The sequence below is a fragment of the Ambystoma mexicanum genome, chromosome 1p, assembly GCF_040938575.1.
Source record: "Ambystoma mexicanum isolate Mex_15411 chromosome 1p, UKY_AmexF1_1, whole genome shotgun sequence".
NCBI lineage: Eukaryota > Metazoa > Chordata > Amphibia > Caudata > Ambystomatidae > Ambystoma > Ambystoma mexicanum.
The window spans coordinates 11,667,128-11,687,429 of NC_090921.1; the positions used below are offsets into that span (position 1 = coordinate 11,667,128).

At 47.2% G+C, this 20,302-nt stretch overlaps 1 protein-coding gene across 5 annotated transcripts in view; it reads left to right on the plus strand.

Moving 5' to 3' along the window:
* Positions 1-20,302, plus strand: part of LOC138563807 (beta-1,3-galactosyltransferase 5-like) — a 325,373-nt gene that overhangs the window by 204,772 nt on the left and 100,299 nt on the right. Inside the window, exon 1 of one of the 5 annotated variants that reach the window (XM_069642867.1) lies at positions 17,326-17,451. The exons of the other annotated variants lie outside the window; for them this stretch is intronic. The gene's annotated coding sequence lies outside the window, so the exon portion shown is untranslated. Of the gene's footprint in view, positions 1-17,325; positions 17,452-20,302 lie in introns of those variants that run through there. 5 annotated transcript variants of the gene reach the window in all.

Consider the following 20,302-nt stretch of genomic DNA (forward strand, 5'->3'; position numbering starts at 1 on the left):
GGGAGAGAGAGAGAGGAAGGGAAGGAAACAGGAAGAGGAGAACGTCATGCTAGTCATTTGCTATCGCACATCATTCTTATTTGAATACTCTCTTCATATCAAGTGCCACCAGTGTTAAAACCTGGTGGGCCCTAGTGGACTGAGTTCCATGAACCACCCAAACATAAACAATCAGCAATTTGTGTTATAATAGACATATCTGTGATGGTGTGAAGCCTACATTATGATTGTCACCATCCCTACTTCAACTAGTGTGGCCTACGGCCAAATACAGGAGTCAATCCTCCTTCATTCGAACGTGACCCGAATCTGGGTGCGACACACAATGCTCACCTTACTGATGGTACTTTGTTAGGAGCAGTAGAGCAAGCTTGCATGATAAGACCTTCCCATGGTACTCCTAAGCCAAAACTAAAACCTGAAAAATAAATACAAAACAATAATTCCTACTAATGCATGTGTCTTGAGTGATTACTTGTGATCACTCGCGTTACCATACTTCTATAATTGCCTGTATGCTGTTGGCTGGCCTCCAATCAAAGTGCTGGGTAGGCCCTCTCGGAGTGTGAGAACAGAAGTATGCAACCTTCATAAGAACAAGAGAGAAAGAAGGACATCTAGCCTCTTACACCGCTTAGCAAATTGGGTTCATATTCAATAAGGCTCCCCTTATGGGGATGCGGCTTCTCTCAGTGTTTGATATAAGAAAAGTGAGTTACTCCTCACTCTTACCTTATTAGGTGGGATTCCAATATAAGTGCACAACTCATTGCTAGCGAGCAGCTTGGCCACATTGGGAGTCCAGGCGTGGATCTCGCTGGCACCATTTTGAAAACCCCATAATATACTCACGTGACGTTGCACGGTCAAAGTGTGATGTCAGGGATGTAAGCAAGCAGCGTGGCAAGCTAGCGAGCTGCCTGCTTGCATCGTGTCATAACCGTTTGTTGCTATGTATTATAAACTATATGCTTTGGCGTCCCCTGAGTTATATGGGTCTACCAAGGTGATTGCCAAATGATTCCAATACAGAAATAGCACAAGGGCGTCACTGTGTGCCCTATTACTCTTGAATGTCCGGCAATTGCTGCTGGAATATCTCTAAGTCTGCAATGCTGTAGCTGTTTTACCATTTGTACTGAACAGATACGCTCAGGTCTATCAAGGTGGTTGTCTGATGATTTCAATACAGCCTGAAAACCAGTGTGTTCCCTATTGCCTTATAACTGAATGGCAGTCCTGACTGTGATCTTTATTCCATTAGTGCATGGCTGCCTGCTAGAATGCATTTGAAAGCCATGCTGAGAATGTTCCCCTGAATTCACTGCTCTGCTGGAAGCCACATCAGGTTCCTGGGAACAGCCTGGACATGATCACTTTTCCTTTGTCTAGAAAGCAACCAGTTTGGAGCCACCTGGAGACAGCCAATACATTTAATTGAAGTAACCACAGGAGAGCATGACAAGAGTGCCAGCGAATAGTTAGTATGGCTCCTACTAGGACTACATATCTGCCCAGGGATCATATCTCTCCAGCTCTGAAATCTCTCCACTGGCTCCCTGTGGCTTCAAGGATCAAGTTCAAGACACTCTGCATCGTCCACTGGGGCATGGGACTGCTCTACCTCCAACTTTCTCTTCAGAAACCTCTTCCTTCTCGAGCTCTCCAACTCTCTCATGGTCAGGCGCTTCTCCAATCCAGATCTATCTCCTCGGCTGGCGCCTCCCTCTGGAACAGCCTCCCTGCCTCTCTCAAACCTGAGCAGAACCGCCTCAGGTTCCAGAGACAACTCAAGACCTTCCTTTTCGCTTACACTTTCTCTCTTCCTGCTGATGTCCCCGACTGCTCCGCGCACTGGTCACCTGGCTACCCTCTGAACTCGAGCTCAGGCTCCTGCATGTCCAGTTGCCCTTGCATTGCCTCCGGGCTCCCTAGCACTTAATGATTTGTATCTACAACCCTACAGTCCCTTCTCTCTGCACTTATAAGCCGCCTGCTGGCTGCACTTGAGAGTTAACTGCACTTCCCCCTACCCCTCCTCCCTGGCACTTCTCCTCTTCCCTGCACTTGTGCGATCTGACTGACACAAGGCCTAGTAAGAGCGTTATTTTGTCCTCGCTTGTTTCTCCCTCCTTCTCTTGTCGCGCCTAGAAACAATTGTGTACAGGCACGTTATAAATGCCACATCAAGTATCATAGCATGCAGGAACAATTTCCACCTGATATTAAAACAGCAACCCTTGTGAATACCCCGGACCATAATCTGTACCATCTAAGCTTTTAAGCAGAGAAAACAAATTGACCCCATTTACAAAAATCACAATCGGACGGGGTGTTAGGCGAGAATGGTTATGAGGACCTCGTCCATGATCCCCTGTCTAAGATGAAGCCAGCTACAGACTTTCCAGGCTGAGATGTCGTCCAGGCTTGTAAGTGGATGGACAGCCACACAGATTTCAGTTTAGCTGCAAGTGCTATCAGGGAGGGGGTTTAAATGGAGACGTGGGTGTTAACTTCCGGAGTGGTGAAAATGGCTGTAAAAAGAAGTGGGGCTGTTAAAAGTAAAAGGAGAAAACTAGTGGAACTCCAATCCCGACCGCCCCTTCGACATCGATCGATGGCCGATATTGAATGTTGGCGTCATTTCCTCCTGTTTCCAGTCGGCTTGATCCTCCGGTCTGTAGCTTAGTGTTCTAGAGAACGTCCGCGTGGAGGACTATTGTAGCTCCATCCCTGGGGCACCAAAATCAAAGACTTTCAGCAGATTTCTAGTGATGGAGTTGAAATAGTAAATGATCCCCTTCTAGAATATTTAGGGGGGGAAAAGAATTCCATGTTCCCAGCATTTTTAACATCCATCATTCTAATGCCGATAAGAGTATTGTGCCCCCTATGGGTGCTAGAAAGAACTTGTCGCATCACGTGTAGTCTGTTTCTTCATGTGTTATGATATGGTAAGTCATTTATAATGCACCTGCACACAAGTGTTTCAAGGCATGACCCAGTTCTCCACATATTACATGCCCTTTTATCTCTTGAGCTGGCACACCTATGCTAGCATAGCCCGGATGTGACGTTGCTGTTCTTTTGTACTGCGCCGAGTCGCCAGCAGCAGTTTTAAACAACCAATCTTGTCCATAGTGTATTAAGCCACTGCCGGAGGGGGTTGGGAGGGCTTGGGGGGCTTGAGGGGAAAGTAGGCATTAGCCTGCTGGGAACGAGAGCAAGAGTGAAGTAAGGGGGTGGGGAGGCGAGGAAAGACTCAGGAAGGGCGTGGAGTAATGCCTTGCATTAGTGTGGATGAATTTATGGTGCAAATCTAGCCCTTAGCTTGGTACGGCATGGCTGCCTGTTGCAATTCCAGAGAGCCCGGTATTGTCCAGGATTATCAAAACTGCACGCCTGTGTTATGAAGGAAAAGGCACAGGCACCTTTAAGGGAAAAGCGAAACGAGGAACAGGGTGGGAGGGGTAGCAAGAGGGGGAGAGAAAACACGAGGGAAAGGCAGCAACGAGTATGTAATAAAGGAGTCAAGACGTATCTCTGTGACCGTGCCTGTATGCATGAATGCGTGTGAAAGGACCCAACAACTGGCGCCGGAGCGGAAGCAGCCCGCGCCACGGTCCTACGTCCTGAGGACCTGTGCCCACACCTGGTGCGGAGGACCGAAGTGTCGAGGCGGTGGTGGAGGAGTACAGTGCACTGAGGGAAGGAGGCCCTATGGTGCTGCGGGAGAGGAGGGCCGGTGTGCTGGTGCACCGAGGGAAGGAGGCTCTACGGCGCTGTGTAAGAGGAGGTCCGGCGTGCTGGTGCTCCAACGGAAGGAGGCCCTGCGGAGTTGCCGGAGAAGAGGTCCAGCGTGCCAGCAGTCAGCCAGGTTATGAAAGGATCCCAGCGGTGCAGGCGACAAGTGAGCTGCCTGCCCAGGAGGGTGAAGAACTCCGCGGAGTTGCCGGCAGTGTGAGGAGACCCGGCAGAGCAGGCAGCAAACAGAGGAATGCCCGGAGCAGATGACGCCCAGCAGGACTACGTCAGAGCTGCAGAGTAAACGAGGAGCCCACATGCGCAGCGTGGACAGCTACCACAAGGTATGGCAGAGGGGCGGGTGCGTGTAAGGAGGACAACCAGCCCGGCAGGAGGAGCACGTACATTACGCCCCCAGAGCCACTTGAAAGCGAAGAACTGAATAGACACAAAGCGCGTGTAAGGAGAACACGCAGCCCGGCAGGAGGAGCATGTACATTACGCTCCCAGACCCACTTGAAAGTGAGGACCGTAATCAAAAAAATAATTTAAAAAAATAAAATAAAAAAAATAAAGAAGTTTCACACAGAACGTAATGCGCCCAGCCACTTGACAGCGGGGCACACAAGTATAGAGGAAACGCACAGTGAAGGTAAAGCTCACAAACCACGTGAAACGCACCACTAAAGCCACACCCATGGCTAAGCAAACGAGACCCCTACAGCGCACACCACCAGGAGATCAGCAGTCAAAAGCAAGCCACCAGAAACAGGCCAAAGCTCTAAATGTCACAATCAGGAAGCGCTGCTGCAGATGCCACTGCACCACCCACGCCCGGAGTAACCTCCACAAACCCAATATCATTCCTACGCCGTCCAACCCCCTTTCCACTGGAACCCCAGGAAAATCAAGGACAGAGATGGCAGGAATGGATGGATGAATTTGAAGAATTTATGAGGGCTGTAGGAAACCAAGGTGCGCCAAACAAGCTGGACATCTTCACCAACCTTGTCGGAAAGGACATCGAGAGCGTCATCAAGGCAATTCCACCCCCTGAGAGAACAACATACCAGAGACTCATCGACGCCATCAACAGCCGCCTAGTCGTGGTACCAAACAGAGATTATGAACGATACACCTTCAACCAGTGCACCCAGGCACCTCATGACACAATAGGCCCATTTATACTACGCCTTCAGAGAAAAATAACATACTGCAACTTTGCAAACTTTAACGATGACAAAGCCATCCAGCTGAGAGTTATCGAAGGATGCCTGTCCTCCCAGTTCCGGAAACGCCTTCTAAAAAAGCCCCTGCAAGAGATGGCAGAACTGGCGAGAGTCTATGAACGCGTGGATGTCCAAGCGGCCAACATGGAAAACCCAAAGAAGCTAGAGACCATAGCGGCCATCACCACCAACCCGCAAGGACAGGCTCGACAGCTGGGCACCCCATCCCGACAGGACTCCTGGAATCCACCACGACAAAACCCACCAGAGAGACAGTGCTATCGCTGTGGGTTTGAATTCTCCCACAAAGGTCAGTGCCCGGCAATCGGCCAAATGTGTATGAGATGCGGTCAGAAGAACCATTTTCAGAGCATGTGCCAAGAAAAAACACTGCAACTACAAGCCTACAGGCCACCAAGCCAGCCAACATCAAACAGGCGACACGAACCACCGAGGATACCCAACATGCAACCATACCCTGAGAGGGACAACACCAGAAACAAAAGTCCCAGAAGCTTCAACCACCCCGGATTCATCCAGGCTGTAGAGAATCTGCAGGTAGAGCCTCCAAGCGATGCATATGACGGCCAAGAACAAATGTACCACCTGCAGGCTGTTCCTGACGAAACCCCAAGAAGAGACTTCAACATCCCAGATGCATATGAAAACCCCCGATCAAAGAACTGCACACAGGGGTGGAACAATATGCAGAATATGACCGATACAGCCGAGAATATGTCCGACTCATATCAGACTCATCCGACGACAGCGCTGCGCCACAAGTGACAATTCACCTGGGAGGGATCAAGATACTGTTTTTGGTCGACACTGGTGCCACGGTCAATGTAATCACCCAGAAAACATACAATGTGTTAGGCAGAATCCTGTGCAGTTCCCTTAGGGAGCACTACAGAAGATTAAGACTACAGATTTATGCAATAAATCCCCTTTGGTATCAGTCTGCACCACAAAGATTTAGTTGGTAGCTGTGGCTAATCAGTCAGACTTATCTCAAGAGGGAGATGAGCAGTATTCAGGGTTTACACATTAGGACTACAATACTATGTAACAAGGAAACACTGACCAAATCTTTGTATCAAAAAGAACATATATATTTATTTTACACACTCTGATGTTCACACACAAATTGCTAAAAAACAGTCTGGAAAAAGTATACACACTCCCTTTTTAAATTGTAGACAAGTTTGAGCAAGAGTGAAAACTGAGCAAAACGGTACAGTGTAAACTAAGCAGAAATGGCACTCTAACAATTTCTTCAGATGGAGGGAAAGGACAAGTCATACAGAGTTAAACTCCACAACACACCAGCAACACTTCCCAATCAGATTGTGAACAAGTTAGGCAAGGCAATACTTTAGTATCAGCAATACGTTGATGAAAACCGAGCAAAATGGCACTTCAGCAATATAAGAAGGGGAAGGAAAGGTGTTTATAAGGGTTTAGGTACACCAACACATTTCTTAGTGAGAATCAATCTAGAGAAGGCAGTTGTAACAGATTTAGCCAGAGTCAATAGGCCTGTGCCAGAGTCAATTGTACAAGGCAAGTGCCCAGGATCAAACTGTTCTAGTAGCTGCAGTCAAGTCTTTGGTTAACGTGTCAAACTAGAAATTATATTGTGCCTCCTATTGCTATGAATATATGTATATTGGCCTACGCCAAGATGCTAACAAGCTGCTTATAAACTACATGTGAATAAACTTGCATTGTCCTGACCTTAGAAACCATGTAAACTGTCATTTTGGGTCAAGCCGCCATTTTAGGTTTTCTTGCTCTATAAAGTCACCATGTGAGCTAAAATGGTAGCCTATGTTATTCAGAACAGAACTCGATTGTCATGACCTCTGTACAGCTAATGTATAACTTGCCTGCAGGCCACTTGTTAGGGTCATGAGCTGAGACCTTGTCCTTCTGCTGACCTGTGTGCAATGGATTACCTGTATCACCGAAACTGATCTATAATTGAATGAGAACACCTGCTTAACTATATTGTATAAATGAAGTCCCGCATTGTAATGTTAGGCCTAGAGCATACTTTATTACCATTTCTTCTTGTTAATGTATAAACCTAAGATGAACTAGATTTGACCTGGCAAGGGACCCTAGAGCAGTAACTTATTTATGGAATGGTTAACCCAAAGGAGGGCTGAACAGCAGGCTTGAAATGTATAAAAGCCTGACTGTTTCAATGAATATTTGCACTCACTGAGCACACCGAACCACGCCGGAGTTCGCTGTGTTGTACTGAGGGTCGATAGCTATCTGAATTTTGTTCTGTTCTTTTGTAACTGGATTCAGTATAAAATAAAGTACTTTGTATGTTCCTTTGTAACCTGTGTTTGGTGTGTTTCCTTTTTGGTTACCCTGCCTCATATTATTTCCTTGTTTTCACAGTTGGCGCCCGGAATAGGGACCCTCAAGATTGATGCCGGATTATTGAAGGTTGATGCACGCTATCGGACCGGGATCGGACGGTGTGACATAACGGGCCCGACTGAACGAGACGCGACACCTCAACAGCGCTGCACGCTCCGTTCCCTGGACGATAGCCGTGTGGTCTGAGACGGCATCTTGACGAGGGTCAATTTTTTGAGGCGGGCAGATTTGCCGAAATCACCATACACAAGGTAAAATTTGTTAGGTAAGTCCTTTGTAAACCGATCAGTCCTCCTTAGGTTTGGTCAGGTGAGTCGTTACCCGACTCTTAATTCAACCCTGACAATTTGAATTTGGCGCATTGTATCTACAGACACAATTATTGACCAGGTAACACCGAGTATTTGAGAAATGCCTGGGAAATTGTCTAGCTGCTTTAGGGCATTATTCCGCAGCGATAGACAAACTTTGGAATTTAGCCGTCCGGCACCACAGGAGGGGTCGCCGGCATGTACTATGTACTGTAAGCATGGCATTGGAAGTGTAGTATTTAATAAAATTTGGCACAGACAAACCAGACATGCCTCCGAACTTCAGTGGCCAGTCAATGGTAGTTTTGAGATCCCTCGTATTGAATATTTAGAGTCAGTCTTGTTAAAAAAGAAGGCCAGACCTGCAGCATTTGATGTTTTGCAAAATTGGAAAAGAGAAGCGTTGCAGCAGCTTGAAAGTAGGGAAAAACATGTGCGCCATCATAAAACAAATGCTGAAAAGGCATTGTTATATGATCAGGACAAACAGTCTGAGTCGGTTAGGAATATGGACAGGGCTTTCTCACTCGGTATTCAGAAAATCTATCCTTCTAAAGATCTTCATGTTTCTGATGAGTTTATCGACAAATTGTTAAATGAACGAAGGCCTGGTGCCTCTGCTCCACCTCCGTATGTTCCTCTTCCTCCTGCTGTACCTCTTCCTGCTGTTATTCCTGCTCTTCCTGCTCAACCTGTTGTTCCTATTCCTCCGGTTGTTGTTTCCCCCATCTGCTCCTCTGCCTCTTCCCATTGCACCAGCAATAGTACCTCCATTGAATTTGCCTGCACCCTCACTCCCAAGTAGTTCTGTACCACTTGTAGTTGATCAGGGTGCGGGGTCGAGGATTGTTACTCGTAATACTGTTCCTACAGAAAAGAAACAGGATTTGTTTGCATGGGCTAAGCATTGTATGGAGAGAGATGATCGAGCTAATGTTCTTGCCACACTTTCTAATATGGATAATTTTCCTGAGAAAAATGTTTTCATTGAAGGTTTAGGGATTCATTTATGTGTAATGTGGGGTAAATTAAATAATGCAGACCTCCCACAAGGGTTGAGGGACCTGAATACTTTAGCGTTTTCAAGAGACACTGTGGAGAAGGTACATGAGCATGTTGAGAGGATATTTGAGTATAGAAAGGAGTTGGAAAGGTTACGAAATGAGGATGACGAAGAAGAAAGTATGTATGTACTTCCGTGTCGTAAATCGACATCTGAGGAGGCGCAAATTTGTACAAAAGATGCGATTAGATGGATTTCAGACATATGGATAACTCCAGTTGAGGTATATTTCACATACAGTTAATATACGCTAGAAATGCAGAGGAAAGTGATGGTAGAGTACCTGCAGGATGAATGTTTAAAGAGAAAGGTTAGTTGTCCCACAGAGTTATTGAGCATTTATAAGAGAGCTTTTTCACTTGACACTTCAACTGCTTTAGCGTTCCACTTAGCTCTGTTGCTTAGTAATCGTTCGGAGTTGCCTACATCTCAGTTGCCTATGAGAGAGGTTCCTCCGACATTTGTCCCAAAGGTTGAGATTCCTGCTAATGCTGCAGCAGGTACACCTGCTGTGGACATTCCTGCACATTATGTATCGCAGTTTGTTCACGTCCCGTTTTCACGACAGGAAGTGAATACTATTAGACAAACTATTCCTGACATTAGGAAAAATCCGACAGGGTTCTATAAAGAGATAGAGTCCGTTTTGCAGTCCTCAGTGTTTACCCTAGGCGACATTGATTTGCTATTCCCTGTACTCCTGCCTGTAGATTTGTGGAAACAAGTTAGAACTATAGACGATGTACCAGGGTTGGGAGATACATGGGCTAACATAGTTAGGCTTGATGGGCAAAGGCCAGCTGGTGAGAGACCACCTCAGGTGATATTAACTTTGCCTGACAGAATCATTGCAAAACTGAAAACTATAATCCCCGAAAAGAGAATTATTTGGGACAAGTTTACGGCCTGTGCCCAAGGAAAATCTGAGGGTGCTACTGAGTTCTTTAATTGGTTCGAACAGGTATTCTCGGATTTCAGTGGACAAGACTTAGGCACAGAGTCTGGGAAAAGATTATTTGTGGACAAATTTGTACGTGGATTGCTGCCTGACATCCAGTCACAAATTATGTCTTCTGAGAGCGCTTGGCAGGCGAAATCCCAATCAGAAGTACTGCACATGGCTCAGTACTACGAGAACCGTGTCAATAATGAAAAAGATAGAGTCGAGAAGAGAAAAGGTGATTTGAAGACTAAAGCAAATTGTTAGAGGCCCCAGAGGGGGTAGTTCGCAGATTAGAGGTCAGTATGTTCCACAAGGGAATGTGCCCTTGGGTCCTGTGAATATTCACCAGTGTGCCTATTTTCGCCAGGAGGGTCATTGGCGTGCACAATGCCCCGTCCTTCGACAGAGGTCGAATAACACATTTGGAAATATGGGTAGACGATCCAGAGATCGCCCGGGTGTAGGGGGCCCTGGTAGAGGCCAGTTTTCGCAGGATCCCCAACAACCTTTTTCACAGGATAATCAGACTTCGAGTGTGGATACTAGAAACATATTTGATCATTCTTCTGCTGCATATCTATCTGAAGAGCTTCCTTTTGATGATATTTTGTTTCGTTAGGATTGCCCGAAGCAGGGTTTGGAACCTACACCTATTCCCGTTAATCAGAAAGGTCCCTACGTTGAAATGGTAGTGGGAAATGGGAAACATCAATTTTTGATAGACACTGGAGCATAGAAGTGCTCCATTGATCATTCTCGGGTTCCAAACATTCCACTGTCAGGGCAAACCAATGTTTCTGTAGGGTTTTCTGGCACACCAGTTGTCTGTCCGGTTTCTTCACCGGTACCTATTTCTTTGGGTCCCTTTACGGACCACTGTCCATTTCTCTTGACTTCGAATTGTGGAGAGAATTTGCTGGGGTTGAATCTGTTGAAGGAATTAGATGCGGTAATTCATTGTTCTTCTGATGGAGTGCGTTTGACGATTTCACCACAGCAATGTTCTGTTTCTCAATTCTTGACTAGACCTTTGCCGCCAGAATTCAGTAATGTACCAGAGTGTTTGTGGGCAGTTGATGACAATGATGTTGGTGTTTTGCAGATTGAGCCTGTTAAAATAGTTTTGAAACATGGAATTAAGCTGCCCCGTATTCCACAGTATAAGGTCTCAGTTGAAGGCGAGCGAGCTTTGAAGAGCATTGTTTCCGATTTTGTGCATCGTGGGGTGATTGAGGAGATTGCAGGAAGTTTGTGCAATAGTCCGATTTTTCCCGTGTACAAAAAAGGTGATAATGCAATTCCATTTCGTTTTTATAATTGATTTACGTGCCATTAATAAAGTCGTCGCTCCGCAATTTCCAATTGTGCCTGATGTGATGACAATATTAACCATGATTCCAGCTACGGCTACTCACTTCAGTGTTGTGGACCTAAATAATGCTTTCTTCAGTATTCCTATACATGAGGAAAGTAGATACTTGTTCGCGTTCACCTTAGGGGGACGCTCATTCACATTTACTTGTGCACCTCAAGGTTATACTGAGAGTCCTAGTATTTATAGTAGGGCTTTGAAAGAGCAGCTTGATACCCTTGGATTGCCCCCTACGTTGCTTGAATATGTTGATGATTTGCTTTTAGCCGCTGACTCTGAGAGCTCTTGTAAAGAGGGCACTGTGTTGTTGCTCATCCATCTAGCTAAGCATGGTCACAAAGCTTCGCTTAAAAAGTTTTAATATTGTTGCCAGGAGGTCGCCTAGTTAGGAAAGAATAAAACACATTTCTGGCATGTCTGTCCCAAATACACAAAAGGAAGTTAGAGCCTTGATAGGTATGGCTTCTTACTGTAGGTTATGGATCCCAAACTTCTCACTAGTGATAAAACCGATGTTGGCCTTGACGAAGAAGGGTATTTCTTCGCTATTGCCATGGAATACGGAGCATCAACATTCATTCGAGTTGCTCAAGACTGCATTATGTTCGGCACCAATTTTGGGCACACCGAACTATGAGAAGGCCTTTGTGTTGTTTGTGCATGAATGTGATGGATGTGCTTTGGCTGTATTAACGCAGGAACATGGAGGGAAGAATAGGCCATGCGGCTACTACTCTTCCGCCCTTGATCCTGTTGCATGCGCTTTGGCAAGATGTTTGCGCGCTGTTGCTGCTGCGTCTGTAAAACAGAGTGAGGGAATGGTCCTAGGCCATGATTTAACCCTGATGGTGCCTCACTCTGTAGATATTCTATTGAACAAAACCCAAACGCAACACCTCACTTCCGTATGACTGACCAGATATGAATTAATCTTGTTTGCTCCCCACATTCAAATTAGGAGGTGCTGCGTTCTTAATCCGGCTGAACTCCTACCTTTCCCGCAAAATACTGTTTGCGGTGACGAAGAGTCACATGACTGCCTGTATAATACTGAACAAGATACAATAGGCAGAGTTGATTTGAGGGACACTCCTTTGGATAACCCACAAGGGAAGCTGTTTTGTGATGGCTCCTGCTTCAAACTACTGGATGGTACATCCACAGCTGCTTATGGATAAAACCTCTAAGGAGTATGTACTGAAAGAGATCTTAGTAAAAGATCTGATGGCGATAGATATTTCTGACAGCTATTCAGGGTGTATGGACGATGACACATGGAGTTATTTGCAGGGAGATCAGAAGTAGTTTAGCACTTGGCATAGGCCAAAAGGAGGGTTTGTCAAACTAGAAATTATATCGTGCCTCCTATTGCTATGAATATATGTATATTGGCCTACGCCAAGCTGCTAACAAGCTGCTTATAAACTACATGTGAATAAACTCGCATTGCAACGTCCTGACCTTAGAAACCATGTAAACTGTCATTTTGGGTCAAGCCGCCATTTTAGGTTTTCTTGCTCTATAAAGTCACCATGTGAGCTAAAATGGTAGCCTATGTTATTCAGAACAGAACTCGATTGTCATGACCTCTGTACAGTTAATGTATAACTTGCCTGCAGGCCACTTGTTAGGGTCATGAGCTGAGACCTTGTCCTTCTGCTGACCTGTGTGCAATGGATTACCTGTATCACCGAAACTGATCTATAATTGAATAACACCTGCTTAACTATATTGTATAAATTAAGTCCTGCATTGTAATGTTAGGCCTAGAGCATACATTATTACCATTTCTTCTTGTTAATGTATAAACCTAAGATGAACTAGATTTGACCTGGCAAGGGACCCTAGAGCAGTAACTTATTTATGGAATGGTTAACCCAAAGGAGGGCTGAAAAGCAGGCTTGAAATGTATAAAAGCCTGACTGTTTCAATGAATATTTGCACTCACTGAGCACGCCGGAGTTCGCTGTGTTGTACTGAGGGTCGATAGCTATCTGAATTTTGTTCTGTTCTTTTGTAACTGGATTCAGTATAAAATAAAGTACTTTGTATGTTCCTTTGTAACCTGTGTTTGGTGTGTTTCCTTTTTGGTTACCCTGCCTCATATTATTTCCTTGTTTTCACAAACGAGTTGAAAAGGCAGTTGCAGATGTAAAAAGATAATGTTAGACAAAAGGGGCGGCCAACCCAGAAGGTAAGTAAAGGATTTAAAACACCTTTAGCAGTACCCAACGAAACGGGAGGTCTGGTGGGACAATGTACCTTGAAAAGTGGAAGAGGCTTCTGCGGTGGCGGCGTTCCTGGCAGTTCCTGCAGTTTGCGAGATCCACCAGAGGAAGAGAGGCTCTCGTCGTGGAGGAAGGCTCGAGTTACTGCACTGCCCAGGGATAAAACCAGCCGCAGTGATGCCAAGACGAATAAAAGGTAGGCTCCTTTAAATCGCGGTCATGGTGGACGGGTGCCTGGCTATCCAGTCTCCTAGTGCTGGGCACTGGCGATTCGACCAAGGCAGGTCCTGGAAGGTGGTTGGCCCCACCAGCTCAAGGGAAGAAGACTCTTGCAGAGGAAGATCTGCTCAAGTCGTTGGAGAAAAGTGGTGAGGATCTGCGGCAGGGCTTCACGGTGGTTCAGTCGTTGCAGATGTCTTCAGCTTCTCTTCTCTTCGGTTTCTTAGTTCCAGTGGCAACGTCTTGTCCTCCAGTCCTCAGAGCCCTGCTTTTATGCAGAAAACCCCCCATTCATACAACCTAGCTGTCACTCACACAGTGGGGTGGCTACCCTGGCGGGATAACCCCCAAGCCTACCAGGGCAGAGTGTGACTTGGGTTGCCTAGGTAACCCTGTCCAGGGTGCCTATTCCCCCTCCCACACATCCTGTCTACCCCAGACTCAGTGGCACTGAGAGGAGGGCTTCTGTGCAGAAGCCCGCCAAAAGGACAAACAAAGGATCCCTGACCCGGGTTTGGATTTCAGAGAAAGACACAAGAAAGAAATATTAACAAAGATCTGGCAATAAATACAAACCGGAGTAAAGTTAATATTAAAATAAACCGGCGGTATGTTAGAGGCTGTCAGTAAAAGTGGTAGCCTCGAACAATGGGAAAATCCTGTAGGGAAATATGGGACTTTGAGTCGATATGAGGGTCCCCAACACAGCCATCCAACGGGAAATGCACCCAGGACCAAACATAGAGGATATGCTGGTGCGACTCAACCAGGCAACCAGATTCTCTAAACTGGACCTCAACCAAGGCTATCACCAGCTAGTTATTGATCCCAAACCAAGACCAATAACGACCTTCACGACACACGAAGGACTATTCCGATATAGAGGCTGAATTTCGGAATGTTATCTGCAGCCGAAATCTTTCAAGAGACCATTCCCAGATTAATCAGCCCAGTGACCAACGCGTTTAATAAAGTGACGAAATCCTGGTTTTTGGATTGACCCAAGACCAACACGACAATGCACTGCACCAGGTATGTCACATCCTTCAAGAAGCCGGTCTCACACTCAATGGCCTCAAGTGTGAAGTCAACACCTGCAGCCTGTGCTTCTTTGGCCACATCTTTTTGGACCAAGGCATCAAAGCAGACCCAGACAAAATCAGTGCCATAGTCAACCTGGCATGGGCTCGTTCCTAGGCATGGCAGGATATTGCGTCCAATACCTCGAACACTATGCAACTCTCACCAACCCCTTACGACAACTGTTGAAGAAAGCCCAACCTTTCATCTGGACAGAACGGTGCCAACTGGCGTTCTCCACGATCAAACAAGAACTGGCAACCAACCGTCAACTGGCATATTTCAACCCACAGTGGGACACGGAAATAACCATAGACGCCAGCCCTGTGGGCTTGGGAGCCATACTAGCCCAGACCAATCCAGAACAAAACGCTGAAACGCATGTGGTTGCATATGCCAGCCGATCACTGATCCCCATTAAGCAAACCTACTCACAGAGCGGAACGTGAGAGCCTGGCGGCAGTCTGGCCCTGCGAAAAATTCCACCACCATTGGGAGGATCTTCGTATTGCTTACCGATCACCAAGCCTTGCTGGCCCTTTTCGGCAATCCCAGAATAAAGATGCCACCCTGCATCGAATGTTGGGGAATCCGCCTCCAGGAATATTACTACACCATCGTCCACAAACCTGGAGGAGAAGCCAAACCAGCAGACTACCTTTCAAGACACCCGGACAAACCCCCAGTAACTGGGATGCAAGGGGAAGCAGATGAACACATTGCATACCTGTCACTGAATGCCCTTCTCCCAGCAATCACTGCTAAGCTCTTCGGAGAATGAAGCAGAGCTGACCCCATGATCAGAGCTGCCGTCCAACTTGCCAACACGAAAAAGCGGAGACAGGCAGACACGGAACACTTTGAGCCAGGGGAGGCGGGGGGCAGCAGACAGGAGAGACCGGACAAGAATGGCAAAGATTCACAGAGAACTAGCAACCACAACCCAAGGAATATTGCTCAGAGGCACCCGACTCGTAGCCCCCAAGAGTCTCAGGAAACCCCTCATCATGATTGCATATGAGGGACAACGAGGCACAACCAACAGGAAGAAGATCTTGCGCAATCAAGTCTGGTTCCTACATATGGATACCATAGTGGAGGACACAATGAGGCACTGTGACCCCTGCCAAATAAGCCCACCCCCATGCACACTTCAGACAGTACCCCTGCCCGAGGAACCATGGCAACGAGTAGCACTTGATTTCTATGGCACACTGGAAGAAGGAGGGCACCTCCTAGTGGTGATTGATGAATACACCCGATTTCCACTAGTGAAACGCGTGCAGTCCACGGCATTCCACCAAGTAGTAGCCACAGTGGATGAACTGTTCAGTGAATGGGGCCTCCCCAACGTCATAAAAACTGATAATGGGGCTCCCTTCCAAGACCAGGAGTTCAGGAAGTTTGCAGCACACCTCGGATTCCACCACCAAAAGATCACGCCACTGTGGATGCAAGCCAACGGCATGGTGGAACGCTTTCGCAAAATGTTCCAGGAAGAACCGGAAAAAGGTACACTCTTCGAAGAGGATGAGCCAGAGGGCAGAGAGACACCCTCTGACCCACCTGAGGACCCCGTGTCCAGAGAACAGGACGATGACGGAGGCAACCCGGCCGGTTGGCCTCAGAGGCTCTCAAGGAAGCCTGCCCGCCTCATTCAAGAAATATAGGCCCGGACTTCCATGATAAGTAAGGGGGGGTGTTGTGAAGAAAAAGGCACCGGCCCCTTTAAAGGAAAAGCAAAACGAGGAACGGGGTGGGAGGGGCGGCAGGAGGGGGAGAGAAAACATGAGGGAAAGGCAGTAACGAGTATGTAATAAAGGAGTCAAGACGTATCTCTGTGTCTGTGCCTCATTGCATGAATGCGTGTGAAAGGACACAATAGCCTCTCCGGCATTTGACTCTGTTCTTTCGGCCGGCGCCGGGGCCTTTCATAATTTTCAGTTGCACATGCCTTGAGCCTTAGGGGAACCCCAGCATCTGGCCCTATGTTCCCAATCAGCAGTCTTATAACACGGCAATCCATTCTATTGTATATTACTTTCATTCTGGGGCTTGAAAAGTGTGTTTTACAGCGCTCGCCTTACAAGCTGCTTTTGCTGGAGCCCTTTGGGTTGTTGTTTCCCTCAGGGCACACAAAAGCATTATCACCTTTTTGCCTTTTAACACCTGTTCCCACACATCAGCCACTTGATGTCAAAGAAGGATTTATAACTTTTTGATGGGCGTTTAGTGTTTCAGCTGCCTTCTGGCTGGCCGTCTCGTGATAATTGACAGCTATTCACCCCTGGCTGTATTTTTTTGTCTCCATTATAATGTATGCACGCTACGGGTGACTCAGACAGTTTTTGCTCCAAGCAAGCCCCCCCCCCCCCCCGCATCCCCTATCATGTTGTAATGGGCCCCCAAACATCTTCAGCTGGGCGTGGCTCTTGGGATGGAATGATAATGAATACTGACTCTGCAGAATACTGGCTGCAGAGTCCGCCTGGGGGAGCCTGGCTGCCGCCCCACGTGCCTTCAGGTGTGCTGGGGAATTGTCAAACGTTCGCCTGGGGGTTTGAGATGTTGTGCCTTGGGACTAGCCACCACGTGACTTTTCCTGCATACCTACATAGTTCGCTGTTCCCTATACTTCCTCCACCCAGCCCCACTCGGGAGGAGCTCGCCAGGAGGTGCGGCCGCTCCTGTGAGGCCCAACCCTTGGGATTTCGCAACTTAGTGCGCATTTGTGCATTTCTTTTTTCTTTCGTGGTTGGCGTCTTCCCTCGTGGCTGCCTCCCGGCTTCTCTTCTTGGTGAATTGCGTGGACGCACTGGATTTCTCCATCAGGTCACGCCGAGTTCATGACGCGCATTCAGAACAGTAAGTAGATACTGTTTAGTGGTGGTCTTTCGTGACTGCGTGATAAGTGCAACTATGATTTTAGCGTCTTGCCTTGTGTTCCAGGTTGCGGGGTATCGGCCTGTGTGTCATTTCCTGCACCCCACCTTTACACAATAACAACTGGCTGGGGGGCGGGGGGGACGAGAGGGGGTTTGTGTAGACTTAGCCATTTCTGGCTTGCCAACTTGAACACTACTAAGAACTGGTCTGCTGTTTTGTTGTACACTTCATGCACTCCGGATCTCCTGCGCTCTGCTCTTAACCAGTCCAGCAAAGAACACAATAGGTTTTGTCGGTTTTTGTTGGGTGTACTCTGGGCCAATTCCTCACTCTCCAAATTATACACAGCCACAGGCTAGTTTGTCTGCTTTTTGTTACAGCGTTATTTGTCTCTCAGTAACTTGATGGGCGCGGCTGTGTGTGTTGCACATTGTGCATTTCATGGTCTCTAACTTGGAAAGGTAATGGGCAGGCTCTGGATGTATGTTGATGTCAGTGTACGGTAGAAATGGTTGTCACCAATGTCAACCATTATCACCACCGGAGTGGTCCCCTGGCGCTCTGGCGGATTTGGAAGGTAAGAGGGGAGGATGGGTTAGGAGGGCAAAGTGGGAAAAGGTAGAACGAGACTTGTGTTGTCGTGTTGACAGCTTCAGTTCGGTTAACACCGTTTGCTGAGCACGGGTGCAGTTTACGGATCAGTGGACTCTCATGTTCTGTTGTGTGGGGCTATGTGTGGTTTGTTTTGTTATTGCAGTGTAGTGCAGTTCTTATGGATTGCTGTGCTAAGATGTGGATGTGTTTGTTAAGCATTTGAGGTGTATGTAGAACGTTGAGGTATTAGCGGCTGGGTTAGTTTGGCTTTTTTTTCTTAACTCCGGTGTTAGGTGTCTCTCCGTGCTATGCACTGGGGCATTCCCTGCTGGGTCACTCGCCGTGTTCTGCATATAGTGGTTGCATGTCTCTGTGACTGTCTAGTGATCTTTGGACAGGAAAGTGATGAAGGCCTCCACCCACCCCTGGGTGGAGGCGGGAATGGGTAGTGGGGTTTGCTCTTTTGGTTGTCAAAGTGGGGGGTGTACCTATCGTCACTTTCCTGAGTTCCTATGGTGGGGTCCATTCTTTCCGAGTTTCGTGACAACCTGATCTCCCAGGTGCCAGTTATTGGTTAATGCTCCCCTGTCTGCAGCTAAGGTGCCTGGCCTTACGTGGTGCTTAATGTAGGGTTTGGCTTAGGAATGGGTATATTCTGGGCTCCCTCCCTCCCCTAAATTTCTAGAGCGGGGTCCCCTCCCTCCGGGTTTCGGGACTCCCTGACCACCTGGGTGCCAGTAATTGGTTAATGCTCCCCTCGTCTGCAGCTAAGATGCCTGTCTTTAGGTGGTGCTTAACGCAGGGTTTGGCTTGGGAGTGGGTGTATCCTGCCCCCCCCCCTACCTTTCATGTGCACTAGTTCAGGCATGTTCTATTTCCAGTGGGGTCTTTGTTTTTCTAGTTGTTTCCATCTGGTTCTGAGGTGAAGAGGCTAGTTTTAAGTAATTTCTGGAATTTTGTGTGTTCCTTCATATTGCGCATTTCTTTCGGGAGGGTGTTACAAGTTTTTGCTGCCTGGTGGGAGAATGAGGACCCCCCCAAGTTTTTTCCTTGTGTACTGTTTTGGTTCCAGGTGGATGTGGTTAGTGGATCAGAGTGTTCCGTACAGCTCGTAAATGGTTATTTTCTTTTGTAGGAATTCTGTTCCTTGGCCATGGATGGCTTTGTGCGTTATGCACATCATCTTGAACGTGATTCGTTGTTTTGATAGGCAGCCGTGTAGCATTTTTAGCACCAGGGTGATGTGGTCCCTTCGTGATAGTTTGAGGAGAAGCCTGGCCGCTGCGTTTTGGTTACGTTGCAGTTTCTTTAGCAGGCATTTTGGCATTCCGAGGTATAGGCTATTGGCGTAGTCTATTCTGAGCACGCTGAGGGAGATGTTTTTCGGGTGAAGGAGAGGAATGGTAGGATCCTTTTTTTCGTGTGTAGGAGGAAGAAGCATTTCTTGACTATTGCGTTTACCTGTGGTTCGAGAGTTAGCTCATTGTCCATTAGGTATTTTAGATGGTGTGGGCGCTGTTCCTAGTTCTGTGGGCCATGGGATATAGCGATTGTTTTCCTGGTTATTGCGTATGACCATGATTTCTGTCTTTCCCGGGTTGAGTTTGAGGCTGTTTGTGTTCATCCATTCATAGAGTTCTTTTAGGCAGCCTTCCAGTGTTGCATTCTCTTCTTGTGCATCTTCGATTTTGTAGATGATTTGTGTGTTGTCTGCGTAGTTGTAGAATGTAAGGCCATGTCTTTTGATGTGCTTGATCACTGGAGTAAGGTAGATATTGAAGAGCAGTGGGGATATGGCCGATCCTTGTGGTACCCCACAGTCTATGATCTGTGGGGTGGATTTGTAGGGTTTTATCCAGACAGTTTCCGTTCTGTCAGTTAGGAATGATTTAATCCAGAGCAGGGCTAAATCGGTTATTCCTATTTCTTCTAGTCTCTTAATGAGGATCTCATGACTAACTGTGTCGAACGCTGCAGGGAGGTCTAGTAGTATCAGGGCTGAGTTTGTGTTGGAAACTGCGTTAGTCTTTAGGTCATCCCAGATCGACAGGAGTGCCGTCTCTGTCCCTTTCGTAGGTCTAAAGCCGACTTGAGCCTGGTCCAGCAGCTGGTATTTTTCTACGTGTTCCTGTGTTAGTTCGTACTTAGGATTCTAGCACTTTTGCTGGGATGGGAATGTTTGAAATAGGCATCTAGTTGGAGAGGTCTTCCCCATCGCCTTCCGTGTCCTTGAGGA